The 7376-nt window shown below is 49.5% G+C and overlaps 7 non-coding genes across 7 annotated transcripts; all 7 read right to left on the bottom strand.

Moving 5' to 3' along the window:
* Positions 1-422: 422 nt before the first annotated feature.
* On the bottom strand, positions 423-586 carry LOC147271121 (U1 spliceosomal RNA). The gene has a single exon (XR_015116520.1). It is a non-coding gene; the product is annotated as a U1 spliceosomal RNA (small nuclear RNA).
* Positions 587-1128: 542 nt separating this feature from the next.
* LOC147271120 (U2 spliceosomal RNA) lies at positions 1129-1319 on the bottom strand. The gene has a single exon (XR_015117211.1). It is a non-coding gene; the product is annotated as a U2 spliceosomal RNA (small nuclear RNA).
* Positions 1320-1905: 586 nt separating this feature from the next.
* On the bottom strand, positions 1906-2069 carry LOC147271119 (U1 spliceosomal RNA). Its single transcript, XR_015116506.1, has one exon. It is a non-coding gene; the product is annotated as a U1 spliceosomal RNA (small nuclear RNA).
* Positions 2070-2611: 542 nt separating this feature from the next.
* Positions 2612-2802, bottom strand: LOC147271118 (U2 spliceosomal RNA). The gene has a single exon (XR_015117204.1). It is a non-coding gene; the product is annotated as a U2 spliceosomal RNA (small nuclear RNA).
* Positions 2803-3388: 586 nt separating this feature from the next.
* Positions 3389-3551, bottom strand: LOC147271117 (U1 spliceosomal RNA). Its single transcript, XR_015116977.1, has one exon. It is a non-coding gene; the product is annotated as a U1 spliceosomal RNA (small nuclear RNA).
* Positions 3552-4093: 542 nt separating this feature from the next.
* Positions 4094-4284, bottom strand: LOC147271116 (U2 spliceosomal RNA). Its single transcript, XR_015117273.1, has one exon. It is a non-coding gene; the product is annotated as a U2 spliceosomal RNA (small nuclear RNA).
* A 586-nt stretch (positions 4285-4870) lies between these two features.
* LOC147271115 (U1 spliceosomal RNA) lies at positions 4871-5034 on the bottom strand. The gene has a single exon (XR_015116895.1). It is a non-coding gene; the product is annotated as a U1 spliceosomal RNA (small nuclear RNA).
* Positions 5035-7376: the final 2342 nt, after the last annotated feature.

Below are 7376 nucleotides of genomic sequence, written 5' to 3'. Positions count from 1 at the left end.
TGACACAGTAATGTAGTAAGAGTTGCTATGAAACTAAAAATAATGCGACAGTGATGTAAGAAGAATTGCTAATGATCTGAGATGAGAGTCAGGGTTTTCCAAGTTGATCTCCTCCCACGCATGAATTCTCTCTGGTATCCTTCCACTTACTGCGAAGACGAGCCGTGGATGTATTGTCCTGAGCCCAGGGCTTGTCAGATACCATGACCCTCAACTAAATGTGGCAGAAACCCTGCCCTCTTCATTTAGGGCTGGAAGGTGTGAGAGATACTGGGAGCTCATCGAGGCTACGTCCTCCGCGGTCTCCTCAGGCTGGCCAGCACAAGAGGAGACCGCCAACTGGCCAGGAAAGGCGGTCACCGTTGTTGTTGTTGCCACCGTGGTCGGCCTTTCTTTCTTTCTTTCCTTTTTTCACACGATCACAGGGGAGAGCGCGGACGCAGTCCCCCACTGTCAGAAATTATGCAGTTGAGATTCCCACATTTGGGGAATTCACCAGGGTCAGCACAGCCCCAGTGCAATGGCTGAGCCTCACCCGGGGAGAACCACCTTGCTGATCATGGTATCTCCCCTGCCAGGTAAGTATGACTCGCTGAGCTTAGGAACAGACATGAGCTCCAGGGACACAGCCTTCTGACTGACAGGCAGGGAGGCCGACACAGCGCCTGATCTTTCCTACCTTGTGCCAATCTGCCGCGTGCGCAGCCCCCTTTGTTTCTCACAACGATGCCGGATGTCGGATATCCCAAGCCCGGGAAGCTCAGGCACATTGAAGGTTCAGGTCTTTCAGAGTGCATTCCAAAGCCTTTTGGGAAAGGCTCCGAGAGCAGTGCCGTCAGCGGACCTCCATCCTTATCTGGAGTGCAAACGGAGCCACAACTTGACGCCCAGCGGCAGCGCGGGCGGAAATCCAGCCCCGGCCTCATGTGCAGCACTCGAGAGTTGGCCTGAAGAGCACGGGATTTGCTCCTGACAAAAGGGGAGGGGCCCGCACTGTTCCTGGAAGGCCATTGAGGCCGCAGGCTGAGGAAAAGCTGCAGTGCAGGAGGAGAACCCTGGTCCGGCTTTGGGTGGAGCAGGTGAGCGAGTGCCTGGCGGAGGCTTGTTTTATTTCCGACGAGAAATGCGGGGCATTGCACCACTCCTGGAAACACTGCAATACCAGGTTGATGCGTGGAAAGGACGGAGCAAGCTCCCGTTCCATCTCCCTGTTCTAAAAAGCAATTTAATATATGGTTCCCGGATAGGGAACGTACCAGATATTAAACTGATAAGAACAGATACTACACTTGATCTTAGCCAAAAGGCCGAGAAGCGATGCCTGTCAGCCACCCGACGTGAGAGCCAGCACCCCCGGTACAGCCAATCCCGGCCGCGGCTGTGGGCAGGAACTGCAACATTTTGGGTGGCGACACAAAATGCAGTGCCATAAACACTACATCTGGCACACTGGTTGTCCCCACTGCTATCCAAAGCAAAGGCAATCGGTGCCTTCACCCTGCTATGCTAGTGGGGCGACTCAAAGTAAAACAAAGCGGTGTTCAAAGCCACAAGCCAGCGACTCATCCTGGAGTCGGGGTTTTCCAAGTTGATCTCCTCCCACGCATGAATTCTCTGGTATCATTCCACTTACTGCGAAGACGAGCCGTGGATGTATTGTCCTGAGCTCAGGGCTTGTCAGATACCATGACCCTCAACTAAATGTGGCAGAAACCCTGCCCTCTTCATTTAGGGCTGGAAGGTGTGAGAGATACTGGGAGCTCATCGAGGCTACGTCCTCCGCGGTCTCCTCAGGCTGGCCAGCACAAGAGGAGACCGCCAACTGGCCGGGACAGGCGGTCACCGTTGTTGTTGTTGCCGCCGTGGTCGGCCTTTCTTTCTTTCTTTCCTTTTTTCACACGATCACAGGGGAGAGCGCGGACGCAGTCCCCCACTGTCAGAAATTATGCAGTTGAGATTCCCACATTTGGGGAATTCACCAGGGTCAGCACAGCCCCAGTGCAATGGCTGAGCCTCACCCGGGGAGAACCACCTTGCTGATCATGGTATCTCCCCTGCCAGGTAAGTATGACTCGCTGAGCTTAGGAACAGACATGAGCTCCAGGGACACAGCCTTCTGACTGACAGGCAGGGAGGCCGACACAGCGCCTGATCTTTCCTACCTTGTGCCAATCTGCCGCGTGCGCAGCCCCCTTTGTTTCTCACAACGATGCCGGATGTCGGATATCCCAAGCCCGGGAAGCTCAGGCACATTGAAGGTTCAGGTCTTTCAGAGTGCATTCCAAAGCCTTTTGGGAAAGGCTCCGAGAGCAGTGCCGTCAGCGGACCTCCATCCTTATCTGGAGTGCAAACGGAGCCACAACTTGACGCCCAGCGGCAGCGCGGGCGGAAATCCAGCCCCGGCCTCATGTGCAGCACTCGAGAGTTGGCCTGAAGAGCACGGGATTTGCTCCTGACAAAAGGGGAGGGGCCCGCACTGTTCCTGGAAGGCCATTGCGGCCGCAGGCTGAGGAAAAGCTGCAGTGCAGGAGGAGAACCCTGGTCCGGCTTTGGGTGGAGCAGGTGAGCGAGTGCCTGGCGGAGGCTTGTTTTATTTCCGACGAGAAATGCGGGGCATTGCACCACTCCTGGAAACACTGCAATACCAGGTTGATGCGTGGAAAGGACGGAGCAAGCTCCCGTTCCATCTCCCTGTTCCAAAAAGCTATTTAATATATGGTTCCCGGATAGGGAACGTACCAGATATTAAACTGATAAGAACAGATACTACACTTGATCTTAGCCAAAAGGCCGAGAAGCGATGCCTGTCAGCCACCCGACGTGAGAGCCAGCACCCCCGGTACAGCCAATCCCGGCCGCGGCTGTGGGCAGGAACTGCAACATTTTGGGTGGCGACACAAAATGCAGTGCCATAAACACTACATCTGGCGCACTGGTTGTCCCCACTGCTATCCAAAGCAAAGGCAATCGGTGCCTTCACCCTGCTATGCTAGTGGGGCGACTCAAAGTAAAACAAAGCGGTGTTCAAAGCCACAAGCCAGCGACTCATCCTGGAGTCGGGGTTTTCCAAGTTGATCTCCTCCCACGCATGAATTCTCTGGTATCATTCCACTTACTGCGAAGACGAGCCGTGGATGTATTGTCCTGAGCCCAGGGCTTGTCAGATACCATGACCCTCAACTAAATGTGGCAGAAACCCTGCCCTCTTCATTTAGGGCTGGAAGGTGTGAGAGATACTGGGAGCTCATCGAGGCTACGTCCTCCGCGGTCTCCTCAGGCTGGCCAGCACAAGAGGAGACCGCCAACTGGCCGGGACAGGCGGTCACCGTTGTTGTTGTTGCCGCCGTGGTCGGCCTTTCTTTCTTTCTTTCCTTTTTTCACACGATCACAGGGGAGAGCGCGGACGCAGTCCCCCACTGTCAGAAATTATGCAGTTGAGATTCCCACATTTGGGGAATTCACCAGGGTCAGCACAGCCCCAGTGCAATGGCTGAGCCTCACCGGGGAGAACCACCTTGCTGATCATGGTATCTCCCCTGCCAGGTAAGTATGACTCGCTGAGCTTAGGAACAGACATGAGCTCCAGGGACACAGCCTTCTGACTGACAGGCAGGGAGGCCGACACAGCGCCTGATCTTTCCTACCTTGTGCCAATCTGCCGCGTGCGCAGCCCCCTTTGTTTCTCACAACGATGCCGGATGTCGGATATCCCAAGCCCGGGAAGCTCAGGCACATTGAAGGTTCAGGTCTTTCAGAGTGCATTCCAAAGCCTTTTGGGAAAGGCTCCGAGAGCAGTGCCGTCAGCGGACCTCCATCCTTATCTGGAGTGCAAACGGAGCCACAACTTGACGCCCAGCGGCAGCGCGGGCGGAAATCCAGCCCCGGCCTCATGTGCAGCACTCGAGAGTTGGCCTGAAGAGCACGGGATTTGCTCCTGACAAAAGGGGAGGGGCCCGCACTGTTCCTGGAAGGCCATTGCGGCCGCAGGCTGAGGAAAAGCTGCAGTGCAGGAGGAGAACCCTGGTCCGGCTTTGGGTGGAGCAGGTGAGCGAGTGCCTAGCGGAGGCTTGTTTTATTTCCGACGAGAAATGCGGGGCATTGCACCACTCCTGGAAACACTGCAATACCAGGTTGATGCGTGGAAAGGACGGAGCAAGCTCCCGTTCCATCTCCCTCTTCCAAAAAGCTTTTTAATATATGGTTCCCGGATAGGGAACGTACCAGATATTAAACTGATAAGAACAGATACTACACTTGATCTTAGCCAAAAGGCCGAGAAGCGATGCCTGTCAGCCACCCGACGTGAGAGCCAGCACCCCCGGTACAGCCAATCCCGGCCGCGGCTGTGGGCAGGAACTGCAACATTTTGGGTGGCGACACAAAATGCAGTGCCATAAACACTACATCTGGCGCACTGGTTGTCCCCACTGCTATCCAAAGCAAAGGCAATCGGTGCCTTCACCCTGCTATGCTAGTGGGGCGACTCAAAGTAAAACAAAGCGGTGTTCAAAGCCACAAGCCAGCGACTCATCCTGGAGTCGGGGTTTTCCAAGTTGATCTCCTCCCACGCATGAATTCTCTGGTATCATTCCACTTACTGCGAAGACGAGCCGTGGATGTATTGTCCTGAGCCCAGGGCTTGTCAGATACCATGACCCTCAACTAAATGTGGCAGAAACCCTGCCCTCTTCATTTAGGGCTGGAAGGTGTGAGAGATACTGGGAGCTCATCGAGGCTACGTCCTCCGCGGTCTCCTCAGGCTGGCCAGCACAAGAGGAGACCGCCAACTGGCCGGGACAGGCGGTCACCGTTGTTGTTGTTGCCGCCGTGGTCGGCCTTTCTTTCTTTCTTTCCTTTTTTCACACGATCACAGGGGAGAGCGCGGACGCAGTCCCCCACTGTCAGAAATTATGCAGTTGAGATTCCCACATTTGGGGAATTCACCAGGGTCAGCACAGCCCCAGTGTAATGGCTGAGCCTCACCCGGGGAGAACCACCTTGCTGATCATGGTATCTCCCCTGCCAGGTAAGTATGACTCGCTGAGCTTAGGAACAGACATGAGCTCCAGGGACACAGCCTTCTGACTGACAGGCAGGGAGGCCGACACAGCGCCTGATCTTTCCTACCTTGTGCCAATCTGCCGCGTGCGCAGCCCCCTTTGTTTCTCACAATGATGCCGGATGTCGGATATCCCAAGCCCGGGAAGCTCGACCGATGCCGTTTTCAAGGCTCACCTTGTCGCTCGGTGAACCAGCGTGGCCTCGAGCCGCATTAGAATTGCCAATGAACTCAAAATGATGCTAAAAGTAATGTTGTGAAAGTTTCGAATAACCTCAAAGTAATGCTGACAGTCATGTAGTAAGAGTTTCTATGAACTTCAAAATAATGCGACAATGATGTCGGAAGAATTGCTAATAATCTCAAAATAATGCGACAGTGATGTCGTAAGAATTGCTAATAAACTCAAAATGATGCTAACAGTAATGTAGTGATCGTTGCTAATAAACTCAGTGATGCTTACAGTAATGTAGTAAGTGTTTCAAACAACCTCAAAGTGATGCTGACAGTCATGTAGTAAGAGTTGCTACTAACCTCAAAATAATGCAACAGTAATGTAGTAAGAATTGCTAATGAACTCAAAATGATGCTGACAGTAATCTAGTGAGAGCTGCTATTAACCTCAAAATGATTCTGACAGTAATGTAGTGAGAGCTGCTAATAACGTCAAAATAATGCAACAGTAAAGTAGAAAGAGTTGCTACGAACCTCAAAATAATGCGATAGTGATGTCGGAAGAATTGCTAATGATCTCAAAATGATGCGACAGTGATGTAGTAAGAATTGCTAATGAACTCAAAATGATGCTAACAGTAATGGAGTGAAAGTTTTGAATAACCTAAAAGTGATGCTGACAGTAATGTAGTAAAAGTTGCTACGAACCTCAAAATATTGCGACAGTGATGTCGGAAGAATTGCTAATGAACTCAAAATGATGTTAACAGTAATGTAGTGATAGTTGCTAATTAACTCAGTGATGCTTAAAGTAATTAGTCAGTGTTTTGAACAACCTCAAAGTGATGCTGACAGTCAGTTAGAAAGAGTTGCTTAAAATAATGCAACAGTAATGTAGTAAGAGTTGCTAACAACCTCAAAATAATGCGACAGTGATGTCAGAAGAATTGGTAATAACCTCAAAATGATGCTGAAAGTGATGTCGGAAGAATTGCTAATGAACTTAAAATGATGCTAACTGTAATGTAGTGATAGTTGCTAATCAACTCAGTGATGCTTACAGCAATGTAGTAAGTGTTTCGAATAACCTCAAAGTGATGCTGACAGTCATGTAGTAAGAGTTGCTACGAAACTCAAAATAATGCTACTGTGATGTCGTAAGAATTGCTAATAAACTCAAAATGATACTAACAGTAATGTAGTGAAAGTTTCGAATAACCTCAAAGTGATGCTGACAGTCATGTGGTTAGAGCTGCGAGTAACCTAAAAATGATGATGACAGTGATGTCGTAAGAATTGCTATTGAACTCAAAACGATGCTAACAGTCACGTGGTGATGGATGCTAATAAACTCAGTGATGCTGACAGTAATGTAGTAATAGTTGCTAATAACCTCAAAATGATGCGACAGTGATGTCGTAAGAATTGCTAATGAACTCAAAATGATGCGACAGTGATGTTGTAAGAATTGCTAATGAACTCAAAATGATGCTGACGGTAATCTAATAAGAGTTGCTAAAAAACTCAAAATAATGCGAAAGTGATGTCGTAAGAATTGCTAATAAACTCAAAATAATACTGACATTATTGTAGTAATAGTTGCTACGAACCTCAAAATGATGCTACCGTGATGTTCTAAGGATTGCTAACAAACTCAAAGTGATGCTGACAGTAATGTAGTGAAAGTTTCGAATAACCTCAAAGTGATGCTGACAGTCTTGTAGTAATATTTGCTACGAACCTCAAAACGATGCTACAGTGATGTAATTAAAGTTACTAATGATCTCAAAATGATGCTGAGAGTGATGTCGTAAGATTTGCGAATAACCTCAAAAAATGCTACAGTGATGTAGGAAGAGTTGCTAACGACCTCAAAAACAATGCTACAGGGATGTAGGAAGAGTTGCTAATAACCTCAAAATAATGCGACAGAGATGTCGTAAGAATTGCTAATGAAATCAAAATAATGCTAACAGTAATGCAGTGAAAGATTCGAATAACCTCAATGATAATAATGAACTCAAAATGATGCTGACAGTGATGTAATGAGGGTATCTACTAATTTCAAAAAGATGCGAAAGTGATGTCATGAGAGTTGCTTCTAACCTAATAAATGATGCGAAAGTGATGTGGTGAGAGTTGC

This window comes from Aulostomus chinensis, chromosome 1 (genome assembly GCF_037954235.1).
Source record: "Aulostomus chinensis isolate RoL2024-O1b breed Wild chromosome 1, RoL_Achi_v1.0, whole genome shotgun sequence".
Taxonomy (NCBI): domain Eukaryota; kingdom Metazoa; phylum Chordata; class Actinopteri; order Syngnathiformes; family Aulostomidae; genus Aulostomus; species Aulostomus chinensis.
This window is presented reverse-complemented; position numbering and strand designations above follow the sequence as displayed.